Below are 17,201 nucleotides of genomic sequence, written 5' to 3'. Positions count from 1 at the left end.
AACATCACAATACCCATGTTTGTGAGTTGGTTGTAAAAATTGCGTCAAATGAGAAACATAAACACAAGGTGTACCTTATAACCCTATTGCAATTTTGGCTACCTTAGGGTGATAACTTAACACATTTTTCTACTCTTAACTCTGTGTGTGTGTGTGTGTGTGTGTGTGTGTGTGTGTGTGTGTGTGTGTGTGTGTGTGTGTGTGTGTGTGTGTGTGTGTGTGTGTAGGATTTTTGAGACACAATATGTCCTTCAAAGATCTATTCTCACCTGCTCTATCCATAGCGTGGTGGATGTTTGCTCTCGTAAGTGCTAGCATTTTATGCATCTAGACCTTTGCACTAGGAACTCTTAAGGTATCGGCTTCACCTAATTTGATTGACTTACTTGCAAATATATGTTTATGAATATGTTTTTCATCTTTGGACTAAACCAAGTTCCCCTTCTAGGAGAATGTTTTCATAGCATTGTGCTATGTCAGCGGAAAAAATACTAAATATCTTGTTGGGAAGATTTAAAATGTAGTCGTAGAGGGATTCAATCTCTTGCTATAATTGCTCTTGGTCTGAGTAATTCCTTTATTTATCACATTGATAGATGTGAGACTGCTCATGCTGCATGGACTCATCTTGAGCATGTGTTTGGAGCACAGGGAAGATGCTCTAAGTATAGCTTGCTTATCAAGTTTTTTGACTTAAGATTGGATAGGGGGGAGTCCATCTCTTCACATCTAAATTCCATGAAGAGCATTTTGACACAGTTATCAGGCATCAAGTTTAATCTTGATGAATATATTGTCATTGCCATCTTACTTAGAAGTCTCAATGAAGAATATGGCACTATTGTAACCACACTCACCAATATTTGTGGAAAACCTGGACACTTTGAAAAGGAATGTTATGCCAAAAAGAGATGTTCAGCCAATCTTGTTGAGGAAGCAGAAACTGAAGAAGAAGAAGAACCAGAGAATGTCAAAGCTCAAGCTCTCACTGCTTACAACACCCAAGTCAAATTTGACAAGGGGAAGGATCCATACGTTTTCTAAGTTGTGTGTATGAGGTCAATAATGGTTCTCTGCCATGGATAGTCCATCCTTAAATGATTGTTAGTCTTTTTGAGATTTTTCCTTGTTGGACTCATTGGGCTTTACATACATAGTCTATGTCCATCTCCCAGTTGTAAACCAAGAATCCTACGAGTGAGTCACAGGTTGGGGCCATGAGTGTTGCCACATGATAGTGGGCAAGCCATGGAGCATCCCATGTACTACTGCTAAGGGATGAGGTCATCAATTTGTGAGGGGGAATGAAGGGGCAAATCGATGTGTGTGTGTGTGTGCCTATGGGATTGGAGTCCTATGCAAGAAGTGTGTGAGTGTAGGTGTGCTAGAAGGTTCCAATTAGGTGTGTCACGTTGGTGTGATGAGTGAGTGATCATAGGAGGTGATTGATTGAGATAATCAGGGAGATGATTGTGGATCTGGGATCTACCTACATGGAGGCAGTTGCCTATATATGTAACCATTCTATGAATAAACAAGTACATTTTGTGTCTCATTGTTTCTACATGGAATTACACCTTTTTAACCTCCTCTAAGGTTATAACGACACCCACATACTCTAATGGGTTTTCTTACTGTTAACAAATGTACTAGCCTTCCTCAAAGTACGGTGAATAATTTTCTTAAGTGTTGACGATGCTCTTGTTGTAAACTCGAATGTCATCAGTAAAATATACTACAAACTTCCCAATATATGGCTATAGTATATCACTCATTAGTTGTGGTAAATGTAGCTGAAGCATTGGTAAGGCTAAATGGCATTACGAAAAACTTACAATGGCCAAATCTAGCTCTAAAAGTAAACTCATACACATCCTTAAAGTCTGATGGTAACCACTTGAGATCAATCTTGCTAACTATTTTTGTCCCATGTAATGCATCTAATAGATTATCTATAATAGCCATAGAATATTTGTCTTTGATTAATGCTATTATTTAACCCTTGATAATTGACACATGGTGAATGGAATTATTTGTATCACTAGAAAACCAAAAGTGAGAAACTAGATTGAATCTCCCCGACCTAAGGTACTCTTCTAGCTGCCTCTGCACTTTAGCTTCTTTTGAAGAAACTAAAGTGATAAGGAGGTCTATTTATAGGTTCTACTCTAGGATTAAGTTCAATTTTATGTTGAACATTCTTTTTTGGGGTTAAGCCAAAAGGTCACTTGCTCTCCTTAGAAGGGGTAGTAAATTATGAGATATAAAAGGATTCTTAGGGAGCTTATATAGGTTGACCCATGGAGTGTATCTAAAGGTTGGCCAAGTTGTCTTGGTGAAATTTTGGGTTTGACCAAGTCATAGTATTTGAGTTTTTGACGAAGAAGTCAACATTTTGACTTTTTATAAAAATAAATGACTTTACATATTTTAAAATCTTAACATGTTATTTATGTTTTTGGACCTCTCTTTAGTGTCCCAGAGGTTAAAATGAGCTTAACAGATCTAATCTAAGTCTCCTTAATCTTTGATGAATATGAATCTAACAAAGATGCCATACATGGAGTGTCTGTATGTATGAGAGAGAAAGAAAGATCTATTAATGTATGTGGAAGACCTCAATGGTCTATGAGAGAAAGGACAAACACTTTCAAGGTTTAGATTAGGGTTATCTTTCTTGAAATCAAATTTACCTATTAAGAAAGTTTCCTTCAATGCGGTGGAAGATACAAAAAAGTATTATGAGAAGAAAAGAACTGCACAAACAGGCACAAAATTAAGAAATCATGGTAGCTCTAAAGACTACCGTAGTGGCATGCTTTCTGGTATTGAGGACATTATAATAAGTGATGTTGATGCAACAGAGGTTGCAAGTGATTCAAATATGCTCAATGGTATAGAGGACATGTCTTGTGTTGCAAGTCACTCGAACATGCTCACTAGTATAGAAGACTCGTCTGGTGTTGCAAGTGACCCAAACATGCTCACTAGTATAGAAGACTTGTCTTGTATTTCAAGTGACTCAAACATGCTCACGGGTATAGAAGACTTGTCTTGTATTGCAAGTGACTCAAACATGCTCACTGGAATTGTTGATATTAATGATCATGGTCATGATGTTGTCATTGTTGGAATGGAGGGTAGAGATGGAAGAACATATAAGACTTGTGATGGCCCTAATATACTTACTAGCGACATCTAACTATGAAGGAGAAATAGTTCAACCACAAAATTCAAGAGGCATTGGCAACAGGTTGACTTTAACGAGCAAGTTGTTTACTAGATTGCCAATTCCAAGATATTATAAAGTGACATCAAATAATTCCCAAGGGCACTTTGCATTTGATTTTAGAGATGAAGATTCAAGAGAAATAGATTCAATGCCAGATAATGGAATCACAACTCAAAAACGCAAGACACTATTCACAAAAAGAAAGTATGCGAGTGTCATGAGGCGACGAATCATGGCACCAATTCCAGAACCCAAGAGACATCTAATGTTATCTGAGGAGAATATAGAAAGGACTCTTATGCGTGTTTGTTGCAAAAAAATTTGCAAAAGAAAGTTGAAAAAGATGATTGTGAAGCCATGCGCATTAGCATTTGGAGTAAGACAGGGACTAAGAGACATAACTATCTTCTTCAAGAGTTTTCTTGTTTTCTTCATCAAGGTGATAAGGACTCGAGTACAAGACACTGTAAACCCAAATTGAAACCCATGGTTAATGGGACATCCATATGTAATCAAGGATATCAATGGTTAACTGGACTATCACATGGTACATATTGGACCATTTGGGCAGAGGTAAAAGACAAAGTGGTTCAAAAAATTCATGGAAATGCCTACAAGCTTAAAGGGAAAAGAAGCACTAGAAATGCAACTGCAACATTAAAGCAAATCCTCATCTTCCATAAACAACGCTAGATGGAAGTGTGGAATGCGAACATCATCTTCCTTTGGGAATGACAAAGAAGGCTATGCTAGAAATAGTCAATAAAAATTTACAAGATAAAGAAGAGAGCATGATTTCAAGGGGAATCTTGTATAAAATTTGGCGTGGATAGTTTTTCCATGTCAAGACACCATCAAAGAAAAGGATGTCAAAATGCAAGACATGTGATGAATTGAAAAATGCCATTGAACATAGTAAATGTGAGCACAAGCGAGGAAAATATATAAGATGGCAAACAATCCATTTAACTCATGGGCAAGATGCTAGATTGTTGTATGCCTCTTGGAGAGAGGAACCTATTGTGCATGTCAAAAATTCCATGTGCATTATCATTGATGGCATGGATAAGAATACAACATTACCAAGGTATAGGCGTACCCCACCACCATTGGAGGGTAAACGTGGACTAAAAACACATTTGTGTGGAGTATTAGTGCATGGATTTCGACTCTTTTGCAAAATATGGATTGATTTTCTTGCATGAACATGATAGTAACCAAGTGGCAACATCCATCATGAAAGCAATACAAAAGGTCATAAATGCATGTGGATGTTTACCTCACACCTTGCGTATACAAGCCGATAACTGCTGGAGAGAAAACAAGGATAGATATTTATGCTCTATGCTGGCTGGTTTGAAAATATTTGAAGAAGTGGAAGTTGGTTTTCTTCTTGTCGGCCATACGCATGAAGACATAGATCGAATATTTAGTGTTATCTCTAGCGAGTTAAAGTCAAGGGATGTTCTAACATTGGAGGATATGATGTCTCAAATCGGGAAAAAAATGGAGGTTCTCAAAAGGAGGAATCAGAAGTGGCTATTTTGGAGAGAATGAGAGATTGGAGAGCATTCATAGAGCCACATTTAAAAGGGGAAGATGATGCATTAATATGGCACACAAATCCACATTATTTACGATGGAGCATGGATAGATGCAAAAAGACTTGTATGGATACCAAGGTGGAAATACCATAAATCATATTAAGAAGTCCATACAGAGGCCTGTCTACCCAAATGTAACTATGATGTTCTAACACCTAGTTTGTTTGGATGGTGGTAGGTAAGTGAACCTTGACCTCAGAACCTGGACTACCTGAGGTTTCGACATGTTTTTTCAATATTGTTTCTATCAAACTTAATATTCTTAATTTTTGCAAACTCTAGTTGCATTTTTCAACTTAGATGTGTCAAACATTTTTTCATTATTTCCCTTTTTTAAACTTTTTATCCAATTGATGGAATTAATTTTATGACTCAATTATTGATGGGACTTTTTAATCTACACACACACACACACACACACACACATACACACACACACACACACACACACATACACACACACAATCCTTTCCCCCTTTTTGAGTTTATGCATTCAATGTTTTTATCTTTTTGGAAAAACTTTTTTGTTGACCTTATCCCTGACCTCTCTTGTATTCTCTTTGTCTACTTTAAACCCCTCCTAATTTCCATCTCTCCCTATTTCCCCCTAAATTTTGCTTGATTTCTCCCTATTTTGCCTATTTGTTTTTCCTAATTTTCGTCGAATTTTTCCTAGTTATTCCCTAGTTCTCCCTATTTTCCCTAAAATTTTCTATTTTTTCCTAATTCTTTTCTTTAATTTCTCTACTTTTTCTTTCTTCTTCTATTTCTCCATATTTTCTCCTCTCCCTGGTTTTTCCTAATTCTTCCTAATTTCTCCTCTCCCTAATTCTCCCTATTTTTCTCTACTTTTCTCGTAAATTTCCCCCCTTCTCCCCCTATTTTCCTTTTTGTCCCGAATTCTCCCCTATTCTCTATCTTCCTGCCTAATTTTCCACTACTCTCCTTGATTTCTTCCCCTATTTCCCTCTCCCCCCCTATATTTTCCCTATTTCCCCTTATTTCCCCTACTTCCCCTACTTCTCCTATTTCCTTTTCTCCATTTCATCTTCTTGTTTTTTCCTCTCCCTAATTTCTCCCTATTTCCCCCCGTTTTTTCCTATATTCTCCCTAATTTTCCTCTCCTAAGTTTCTATCTTTTCTTCTCCTTATTTCTTGCATTTTTCTCCATAATTTCTCCCTAATTTTATCCTTAATTTTGTCCCTAATTCCCACCATTTTTTCGAGGATTACCATAAAGCGAGCCATGGGAAGCGAGCCAAGCAGAAAAAGCAAGCCGTAGAAAACCCAAGCCAATCAATTACAATTTAAAATAGTGAACACAAATTATTAAACTAGTCTAGAGGCCAAATTTCCAACACACAGAAAACTGAAACATGCTGCTAATTCATATACAAAAGTAGACGACAGCCTCTCAAGCTTTGTCAAAAAACACTTGTCTTTCAGCCATTTTTTTAGATTGTACATCAACAACTCAAGATAGTACTTTAAACCTATCTAATTATCTTTTAGAGGTTTCTCTTAGATCCCAGATATTGAAACAACTCTAGCCTGATGTATAAACTGATGGACTTTAGCATTCATTTCCAATACAACAATGAAGACCTAGTACATATGTTTACATGGGATATAAATTGTCCTATTTAATTCATGTTCTGTAAAGTTAGGGCATGTGCAGCGTGGGAACTCTATAATTGTGGCTGAATAACTTAAGCCCCTTGAATTTGACCTAGGAGTCCATAAATGGAAAACATAACCTCATGTGGGGTAATGATCTCCTTTTTCATATCTCTGCATTTGCTGCGATCACGTTCTCAATCCTATCTTTGAACTCCTTACTCACTTTCGATCTCCACCTCACGACCTTTCCATCATGAGGCCCTGCCTGAGCATGACTTTGTGCGTTGTTTCTATGAAGGATTGAAGGTTGCCCAATGATGGAACTACCTATACCACCCTCAAAGACAACTCCAGCTTTTATCAATTCAACTCTCTCTTGTATTGCCACAGAGGTACCCTTAGCAATCTTCCACACTCTAGGAGCAATTCTAGGCACTCCTTGAATATAGTGATCAACATTCCATGTATGGGTAACTGTTTAATTGGAGAATCAAACTACTTGTTCTATGATCCCATTGGCATGTTGTCTTCTACCCTTGAAGCATGGACTTGGTACTCCTTCTATAGACCTCCTACCAAACTCATTAATCATAGCTCCACACCATCTACATGCCAACATGTCTTCTTTTCCTTATTGCTTTATTTGCTGTCACTGTTATATATTTAGGACGATGAATATGCAATCCTAGATCTCTATTTCTTTTTAGACTCATTGACCCTGTCATTGGTTTGTTCATCTCAAGAGACTTTATGCTAGCCTCCTCAAGGACAACATCTGTTTAAATCTATAAGCTTATTTCTTTGTGCTTTACTTGAACCACCCTACAAAATCCTTTTTCATAACACATCTAGATGGTCTAGTCCCCAAGTGCTATCTTAACATGTAGTGATAGTAATGGGCACTCTGCAAAGCTCTCATTGCTAGATTAGATGCTTAAGCTTCATACAACAAAACATATTTTCCCAATGGATGGGCCACTCTAATGCTAGAATGCTTGTTCTCAGAGTAGATTCATTGTTAGGAACAAAGCCTGCATTTCATGTTGTGTCAAGAACATCTCTCCCCACTGACTAACACGGATGTCCCAAAATGCCATCCAAAGTTGTACCTCTGGTAGTTCATCATCCTTAACATGAGCAGAGGACCAAAACTTGATTATCTTCTTTTTGCATTCATATGAAGCAGGGGACCATTGTACAATATCATCTGACAGCCATCCAATTTGCACCAGAACAATCTACCATGAACCCTCAAAATTTTGGTTTCTCAAAACCATTCTTCTTCATTTGCTCATTCAACATCATCTAGAATTTTACTTGTGCATCTGTATTTTGCACTTTGAGCTCGCATGTCACAATAGTTAGAAGCTCGCACACAAAAGGAACGTACACATGAGCTTCCCAAGTAACCCAACCTATGACCCAATGTATGTGGTCAAAATGCACATATTACCAAGACTCCCCCTTGGCCTCATTCTGTTGACAAGGTCCACACCTGAGACAAGACCACTAGTAAACATCTTGAAAATGTGAGGTTGGTTCACTTCTATTTTGATTGGACATCTTTCATGTTGAATTGCTATGCATGCATAGAGAAAGTGGGAGATTGAAAATTTTGGCAACAAAGAAGTTGACACACACAAATTTGAGAGAGAGAGACACACGGTGAGAGAGCCCACTAATTTAGCTAGAACATACTCATGGGTTTGCTTTATCTTCTAATGCAATCTTGCCAAACAATGCCCGCTGATTGTTCCCAAAAAAATATTGCAATCAATCCTCCAAACTAATCAAATGGCCATAAATTACAATTATCATGTGGTCTATGTCTCCTTTGGAAGCATCACTGACAAAGGGAATCTACGAACTTGCATCAAACTCCCTGAGCTTGTCCATTGAAGTAGATCATGAAGCCTACTCATCTCTAATCACTGATTACCCTGCATTCGGTGACTGTACTCTATGGATGTTAGCATGCCTCCCTTCCTGTTGTTGATCCACCACCCTCGGGTCAACCGCATTGGAGGAGGTGTGTGGTGAGGACTGTTTGTAGGATTGCATAGCGATCCAGCTATCGTGGAGTGAGGCGAGTGAGGTACGAGCGATACTTTCAAAAATGGGTGGTGTGCATATCCTCATACGTGTGGATGTGGTGTCCGTGGAGATTGCGAATGCGGAGGTAGAGGCGGAGGTCTTGGAATTGCTTAGGACCGACGTCGGGATAAAAGACAATCTGGTTGTTCAGATTGTGGAGGCAGTCGTCGATGGGGCGATTGTGGGTGGGGATATCGTGGAGGCGGTGGTTGAAGTGGACTGCTGCTACGACAACGGGATCTGGAACTAAGCTGTACATGTCGTTGAATGACTGGAGGCAGAAGCAAAATCCCTCCTGAGTCATCTCTTTGGGGAAGTTGTACAACATATTGGGGTGGATTCGACGATCGACGTGTGCACTGTGGTAGTATCTCCGAAATTTCTCCGCCTTCAACAAGGGGAGTCACCACATCGTGGCTTTAGATCGGCATCTGCATCGATCATTGGGACTAGAGCATCGGGGGCAAGGCTGTATCCTCCTCTTGTGCGCTTTGGGTGAACGTGTCACCACTCGTCAAAGGACTACACGATGAATTGTGTGAGGGGGTGAATCTCTAGGATTTCGTATAGCTGGAGGTGGGAGCCCTCGACTTGGCACTTCCAATGATGCATAAGCGCACTGTCCGACAGCTCCTGAAATGATTGCAAGTTAGGGTGCCATTGGACATCTTCAGGGGGGGAAGCAAGAGGAGTTGGTAGAGCTTCATCATTTGCAATGGGCATGGGCTCCGACTTTGCAGTGCTTGTTGGCATTGTCTCTTCGGCCTCTTAGACAAAATTGGCTGCTTTGAGCAGCGTATTGAAGGCTGCATCAGGAAGGTGGACCGGAGCTGTAGAGGAGATGGATGGGGAGGTCTCGTGCTATGCGGTGGTGGTATTAGAGGCGTTAGAAGAATACTTGGGCAGTGTTGTCCGAGAGAGGGGAGGTTGGGTGGCTTGTTGGGTGGGTTGGGCGGGATCCAAAGGGGGTGGTGGTGGAATTTCGGCACGAGGAGTGGTAGAATTAAAGAGGGCGATGGCTTCTTGGCCTTCTTCCTCGATTAATTCCTTGGGGTATGCTATGTGAATTGTTTGAAAATTTCTCACCAAGGACTCAAGTGAGTCTTGGAGAGCTTGTAGCACCCTAAAGAGGATTATTATGCTGAGGGGGTTGTAGGTGGTGGACTGGAATGCCGCAAGGTGCCCTTGAGAATGGATTGTAGAGGCTTGGCTATAGGTCTGCATCCAATTAATGTTTGCTTGCAGACTTTCGGGTGTGCAAACCCATGGTGTGAATTCCTCGGGCTTTGCGATTTGCGTCACTTCATTGTCCATAGGATAATTAAGGGACTCCGTGATGATGCGGCACCAGGCCTGAAAATTGAGGAGGATGGGATGGGTGGCTAGAGTCTAGAGGTCGGAGGTTGGAGATCTAAGGAGAAGTATGACATGGCTAGGATTGGGCGACAATGGTCAGGGTTACGGTAGAGGATGGATTGGAGGGCATTAGGAGGAAGTGGAGCTATGAGGTCTAAGTGGAAGATGAGGTTTTGTGCGTGGAGTGCATTTGGATGGTTTGGGGGATTGTGCGTGGTGCAAGTGTGTATGTGGCGAACTGTGTCCGGAGACCTCCCTGTACATCCGAAACTCCTGTTGCTCCGGATCTTCCAATCTTGACTCCTTTGATTGGTCGGGGGTGTGCTGTCATTCGTTCTCTACTTGGAGGGACATCGTGAGTTCCCTTTCTTGTGCCAAGACATCTTGCACTTTAGCTTTAGCTCAGTACTCCTCTGCTCTTTGTACGCCTACTTGATCTGTGGCTTAGGCTGCAACCATTATGGATTGGATGTTGTGTGCAGAGAGCTATGCCTGAAGGAGACTAGTTGAGAGCTGTGAGGCTTGTTCCTGCCTCCTTTGCAAAATTGTGCAGCCCTTGCTCTTCTGTCGGTCATAGTGGCAGACCTTGCTGAGGGCGTCCAGCTTCTTCTTCGTGGAGTACTTCTCGCTGACAACGGGCAGGCCAAAGGCTGCACATACCACATCCTGATTGATTTGGTAGTCGTGGGCATTGCCTGTTGCATCTTGCAGGATGCCAACGTTGGTGTTGCTATTATGTGCCTGGAGGAATTCTGCTAGCACCTTCATGTCCAGGTGGCATGGGAGACGGTCTACCACTTTGATCAGGCAAGCAACTCTAAGTGCATCCTGCACCTCTAGCTCCTTCAGTGCTGCATGTGCTACCCCTGTATGGTAGTGGAGGGTGTAGTCGTGACCCTCATAGGTGAAGCATGAGTGTACGACGCACACGTCCAATTCCTTAAGCCAGGCTTCTCCCAGCAGTGAGTGCGACTCGGAGCATACGACCTTTTATTCGCCTGCTGTTGGAGTTGGGGTGTACTTTCTTGATCTTGAGGGGGCGTACCAGCTACTGTTGTACCCTCCTGGGTGGCCAGTCTATTGGACACTTCTTCTTCCCCTTGCAAATCTTCTATGGGGAACTTGGAAGGCATACGGATTGTCGCAGAAGGGGTGCTTTGGGAATATGAGGGGCCAGTGGCCTGTGGGATAGGGTAGGGGCAGAGTCCCAACTCCATCTCAAATTTGAAGAATTCGTGTTTGGGATCCATCGGAAAGAGTGATGGCAGTTGAGTGATGAGGGAGCCGGAGGATGAGGAAGAGCAGGAGGGCATAAACAGGATGTTCTAGATGGCAATGGAAGAGGGCAGGATGCTGTGAGAATTCTGGAGAAATTTTGCCAAAGTTTGGGGGAAACTGCTATGGCGATAACCCGACGGGATAAGGCCTGTTTATATAGGTTTTGCATCCCCACGGCCGATGGGGTAAGTCGATAGCGATGGCTGGCAGGGTATGTCGATGGTGACGGTTGGCAGGGTAACTCAATGGCAACGGTCGGTGGAATCTGGGATTGCGACAGTCGGTGGGGGTATGTCGATGGCGACGGTCGGTGGAATCCGAGATCGCAATCATCAGCGTGATCTGTCGTTGGCTGATGGTAAGTGTGATCTGATGTTGGCGACGATTAGTGTGATTTGGTGTTGGCGACGGTCGGTGTGATCTGATGTTGGCAACGATCGGTCGGATTTGGCGTTGGCGACGGTCGACGTGATTTGGGAGGATTGCGATGGTCGGTGGGATAAGTCGATTGGGAGGATTGCGATGATCGGTGGGATAAGTCGATTGGCGACAGTTGGCGAGGTACTTCTAGAGCCACGATTGGTGGGATACCGACTTTGTAGAGAAGTAAAAGAGGCGGGGTGTGTGAAGGTGAGTGGGAGAGGGAGTGAGTGGAGTGTATTAGTGCGGTGTGGGACTAATTTTGAGGCCAACGTGCAAGATGGTGAACAAATGCAAAAATGGACGTACTGACCCTACTCACCTAGTGCTGACCGTGGATGTGTGTGTGCATGCTCGGTAGTGACTTGTGGGCTGTGGGTGCATCGGGTGAGATGCCTATTGTGCTAACTCACCTAGACCTGGACCTGAGATGATTATGATGAATGCGGTGTTGGCGGATGCTGTGCTGTCGCATAGTGTGTTAAAAGCCACGTGGAGTAGTGTCCAGCTTGTGTTTTACCTTGGATGCCAGAGGCACATTGGCGTTGGGCTTAGTTGTTATAGCGTGGTCCATTTTCTTGGGGGAAGTGGGTTCTTGTGAGACCACCCTTGGTGCAGACCCTTGCTTTTGTGCATAGGTCGGTACTGTCGGAGGTGGTATGATCGCAATTACTTTTGAGGGTTTGCCTTTGGAGTTAGAGGGAGGTCCTTGTGTAACACGTCGTAGGGGAGGGGTTGGTCCTTGCGTGGCTCCTTAGTTGCCCTTGGTGATATTTGTGTTGAGTTGGACTATTCGTGGTAATAGTGCATACTCGGTACTTTGGAGCTGGTCTGCTATGCTTGGTTTGTCGGTAGGTTCTTGTAATGCTACATCTTGGGTTGACACAGGTTCTTGTGTTGCTGCCTTCGGAATCTTCGTGGCTTGTACCCTCGTCTTCGGGACCTAGGCAACCTTCTTGCCTCAGTCATCCAAGTGCTTGGAGCTGATAGAGCTGTTGGGAGGTGTGGTGAGGATAAGGTGGATTAGAGCTTGAGGCTTGAAGTGCGAGCTAGCGGTGTGATCTTCTTCTTGTAACTGATGGTTTCAGAGGAGACATTTCTGGAGCGACTAGGGTCTTATGTACTAGTAGCTTGGACTTCCTTTGGGCATCGGGTTCGATTGAAGTGACATGGGGCATAGAGGATAGCTTATTATACTGGCTGTTCACGAATTTCCTGTGTGGAGGATGATAGTGGTGGCAGTGAAGTGGGCAATGGCACCGGTTTACCACTGCGGCTAGCTTTCTTCTCCTTTGGGGTGGGACTTTTGTTGGGGTGTTGGAGGTGGCTGGGGGTTCTGGTCCACCCTCTTGTGTAGCTTCATTGTCATGGACCGGCGAGGGTGGAATTGAAGGAGCAGGACTTGGTCCACATAGTGGGACTACCGCCGTTCTACCACCATTTGTGGGTGAAGCAGTCCAGGCACGCCAGTCAATTTGACAATTTACAGCATAGCACCAAGTTCTTCCCAATATAATCTGTTCATCAGTTGCTTTTGTGGGGAGAACATAAAATCGTATTTCCACTTCATGGCAAACAACCGTTGGACTTAAACTCACAAAACCCAAGGTTTGTAGAAGTTGGCCGTTCATAGCTCTTACTGAAGTGACGGTGAGGGTTAGGGGTACCTATAGCTTTTCCCATACCTCATAGGAGATGAAGTTGTGGCTCGCTCTTGGATCTACAAGTGCTTTGATGCGCATGCACAAAACCTGCAGTTGAACAAGCAACCTAGCTAGCTCTATTGTTAGCTCGTCCATTAGCTGCATCTGTTAAATTGTTGCCTTAAGTAGTGTCATTTGCTTACACTATTTGCACATCCATTGACAGACCTTCAACATTTCTTATGGACCGAGCGTTAAGATAAATCTTTTATAGCTTTGAAAGAAGATCTCACAGAAGCTCCTATGTTGCAACTACCCGATTTCTCTAGACCATTCTTTGTAGTTGTAACCGATGCTAGTGGATATGGAATTGGCGTTGTGCTTATGCATGATGGACATCCAATAGCATATGAGAGCCAAAAATTAAAACCAGCAGAATGCAATTATAGGACATATGATAAAGAATTAACCGTCGCTGTTGTGCATGCCTTATGAATGTGGAAACATTATTTGATGGGATCTGAGTTTCTTATCAAAACCGATCAGCAAAGTATCAAGCATTTGTTGACTGTTCGAGAAGCCATTGCAATCGCTCAAGAGAAGTACACAAAACAAGCTAATAAGAAATGGAAACACATGCTTTTTAAGGAAGGTGATTATGTACTTCAGATTGAGAAAAGAAGATTGAAGAGTGTTGAGAAATGGCTAGTAATCAAGATGTCCCCACGTTTTTATGGACCATTCAAGGTGATTCAGTAAATCAATGATCTAGCTTATAGGCTTGAATTACCTGATAATTGGAAAATACATAATGCTTTCCATAACAACCTCTTAAAGCCCTTCAAAGGACCTTTACCTATTCATCCTGTCTATACGAAGAGGCTCCATTGATTGTTGATGAAGAAGAAATTCTAGAACCTGAATGCATTATTGATCATCAATAGACCTCGACTCGAAAAGGAAATGTCTATACTAAATATTTGCTCAAATTTAAGAATCATACGAGAGATGATGCACAGTGGATGCCTGAGCGGTTCTTTTGAACTTTTCCAGACCTCCTTAGTTCTTATAATCAAACATGCAACTGAGGTCAGTTGCAATCCAAGCAAGAGGGATGTTACGGAAATTATATTTATGATATATCTTGCTTTGGACATTATTATTATAGTCAAGTGTGACTATGGCAAAGTACTCCATAGGAGCGCACCGGACGCGGCGGGGGTCCTAATGGATACTTTGTGTGGTTAGTTGGGGACTCCTGACTAGCTTGTGTTTTGCCATGCTAGATGGTCGGTATTGTGGGGTGATTCCATGTTAATACTGATGTCGCTAGTGTTATTGGTGTTGTGCTTGATTATTGTGCTTTGAGCGCGGTTGTGTTGGGATCGGTTGATTCGTTCAATCGGTTGTTATTAAACTAATGTAATTGGCAGCTTGAGTACAAGTGATGGAACTGATAGCAAGGATTGGAGTTAGTGCGAGGGTACCGATCGAGGTGTCGCACAGTGCATTATATATGGCCATGGGCCAATTTTGTACTTGCTTTATTATTGCAAGTTTGAGCAATATATTTTGTAATGGACATAATTCATTTTTGGGCCCTAAGATGGCTATGTAAAGCAAATCCCTCATTTTGGAAGGGAGGGATAATTTTGGCTCCTTGGTGCTTTTATGAAATATCATGAATACTCTAGATGAGGAAGCGTGAGCCACTCATCTAGGGGGGGGAGATTGTACCCAGTCTGCTGTTGCTTTCATGGTGTGATTGTGTTCTTCTTCTCCGATTGATTAAGTGGTGAATTTGTGTGTGAAAGAAATACCTTTTTGGTTTCAAAATGTGCAAACACAATACACAAGCATGTTGATGACCTTGGAAGCACGATTGATTGCAATCAGAATACCCTTTGCACAAATTCGTGAGGTCACATACGAAGGGCAATGTGGACTTCATGGTGCTGTTGTGAATGTATTTGCTGATGTTAGTAGAGCACAAACTGTTTTACTGCATTTTTTGAACGATGGCTCGACAGTAATGGTTGCTTTGAAACAAAATTGGAATACACACACAGCTACATGAGTGGACTCGTGCGCCCCATTCTAACTTTGCATGCACTCAATGAACTCCTACTCGAGCACAATATCCCATTGAACCACAAGTGGGCTGAACACATCACATCAATAAGGGAGATGACAATCTCTACTAATTCAAGCGAGCATCATGCCCAAGAAAAAGAAGATGACATCCCAACAGACACCCTTGTCCATGGGATTTACTCATCTCAGCAAGTGGTTGACCTATGACTTCAAAGACAAGACAATCAACATAGCTCCATGCCAAGGATTTTCTCCATTAAGCACTATGAAGAGTTGGCATTTCCAAACCTTTTCTATGGCCACACTAGAAAATACAAGTTGCCTGAGTGCACTTGCTACCAACATATTGCACATTAGGAGCTGTCGAATGAGGACAGCATTTTGCAATGTCCATTGAAAATTTATTTTTCAAAACAATGAAAGTGCTCATTGCACAAGTTCTTTCTTCTTCTTGGGTTCGAATGCGTAAAGCCCAAATGCGTGGCCAAAGAATACAAGTGAAAGATGCTACACATAACACAAACATCGAGCAGCTCTTGCAATCCAAAATCAGGTTTTGTGACTTCGCTTGCCTTCGAACTTCTTCCGACTACAAACACAAGCTAAAGTAGAACCTCTTCGCTATGTTGCGCCAATTAGGCCCCCCCACTTTCTTCCTTATTTTTTCTACTGCTGAGAAGAATTGGGAACCACTACTGCGGTGCCTTCGTGAACTCAAAAAAGGGGATTCAGAAACCACCCAACCATCACTGGGTGAAAACTTGCACGATCTCATCTGTTTCAACCTAGTAACAACTGCAAGATTCTATGTCCACAAATTTCAATCGATGAAGACAGTGCTCAAGCAAGATTCTTCAATTCTTGGCAAAGTGCTCGATTTCTTCTTCGTGACAGAATTTCAGAACAGAGGAAGCCAGCATGATGATGGCTGCTTTGGATCAAGGGCGCCCCTATTTACAACTAGTTCTTTGACAGCGCAATCGAGGATTTTGTTAACAAACACATATGTACAGACACCACAAAACTCTTGCTAGAAAAAAAGGACATTCAAAAGCACAGATATAGGAAGACATGTAAGAAAAATGGTGAAAAGTGTCGTTTTCATTTCCTGCGACCTCCCATGCAAGCAACAAGAGTCTTACGTCCACTCCAAGACTCAACATTCACTATCATGCACAAACTAAATTACAAAAAAATTACTTTCTTCTTGGAAGAAGATCTTGCCGAGACTCTTGACTACGAGAAACTATTGGACTCTCTCTCATTGCCAGAAGAAGAATACCTTGAGGCCCTGCAATCCAACATCGTGCAACCAACTTTGTTCCTGCACAAGCACCTAAAAGACATCTACACAAACAATTTCAATGTAGCTATCGCCAAACTATGGGGTGCTAATACGGACATCCAGTTTGTCATCAACCTGCACAGAGCAGCTACGTATTTTACTTCGTACATGATAAAGGTTGATTACACCACCTCTGAAGCTTTCAAGAAAAGCTTGTAAGCAGGAGCACCAGCAAACGAATGCATTCCCAAAGTGGGCAACACAATCTTAAACACGCAACACATTAGCTCACAACAAGCCATGTAGTTGACGTTGTCGCTGCCATTGACAAGCACATCAAAAGAATTTTGTTACATCAACACAAGCCCATTTGGAGAACGCACCATGCTACTTAAACAGCGTTCCTAGCTAGAGAAAATGAGCCAAGAAAGCACTAACATTTTTTCGTTGGACATAATCACGAAGTACATCCAAAGGTCGGCCCAACTAAACCACCTATGTCTCACATAATTTACAAGATTAGACACAACAATGGCCCACATAGCAAAGAAAAGAAAATAGCCAAAGATCATCCA

This window comes from Dipteris shenzhenensis, chromosome 7 (genome assembly GCF_047967505.1).
Source record: "Dipteris shenzhenensis isolate YYH24624 ecotype China chromosome 7, Dip_SZ_1.0, whole genome shotgun sequence".
In the NCBI taxonomy this organism is placed as follows: Eukaryota; Viridiplantae; Streptophyta; class Polypodiopsida; order Gleicheniales; family Dipteridaceae; genus Dipteris; species Dipteris shenzhenensis.
Note: the sequence above shows the minus strand (reverse complement) of the source record.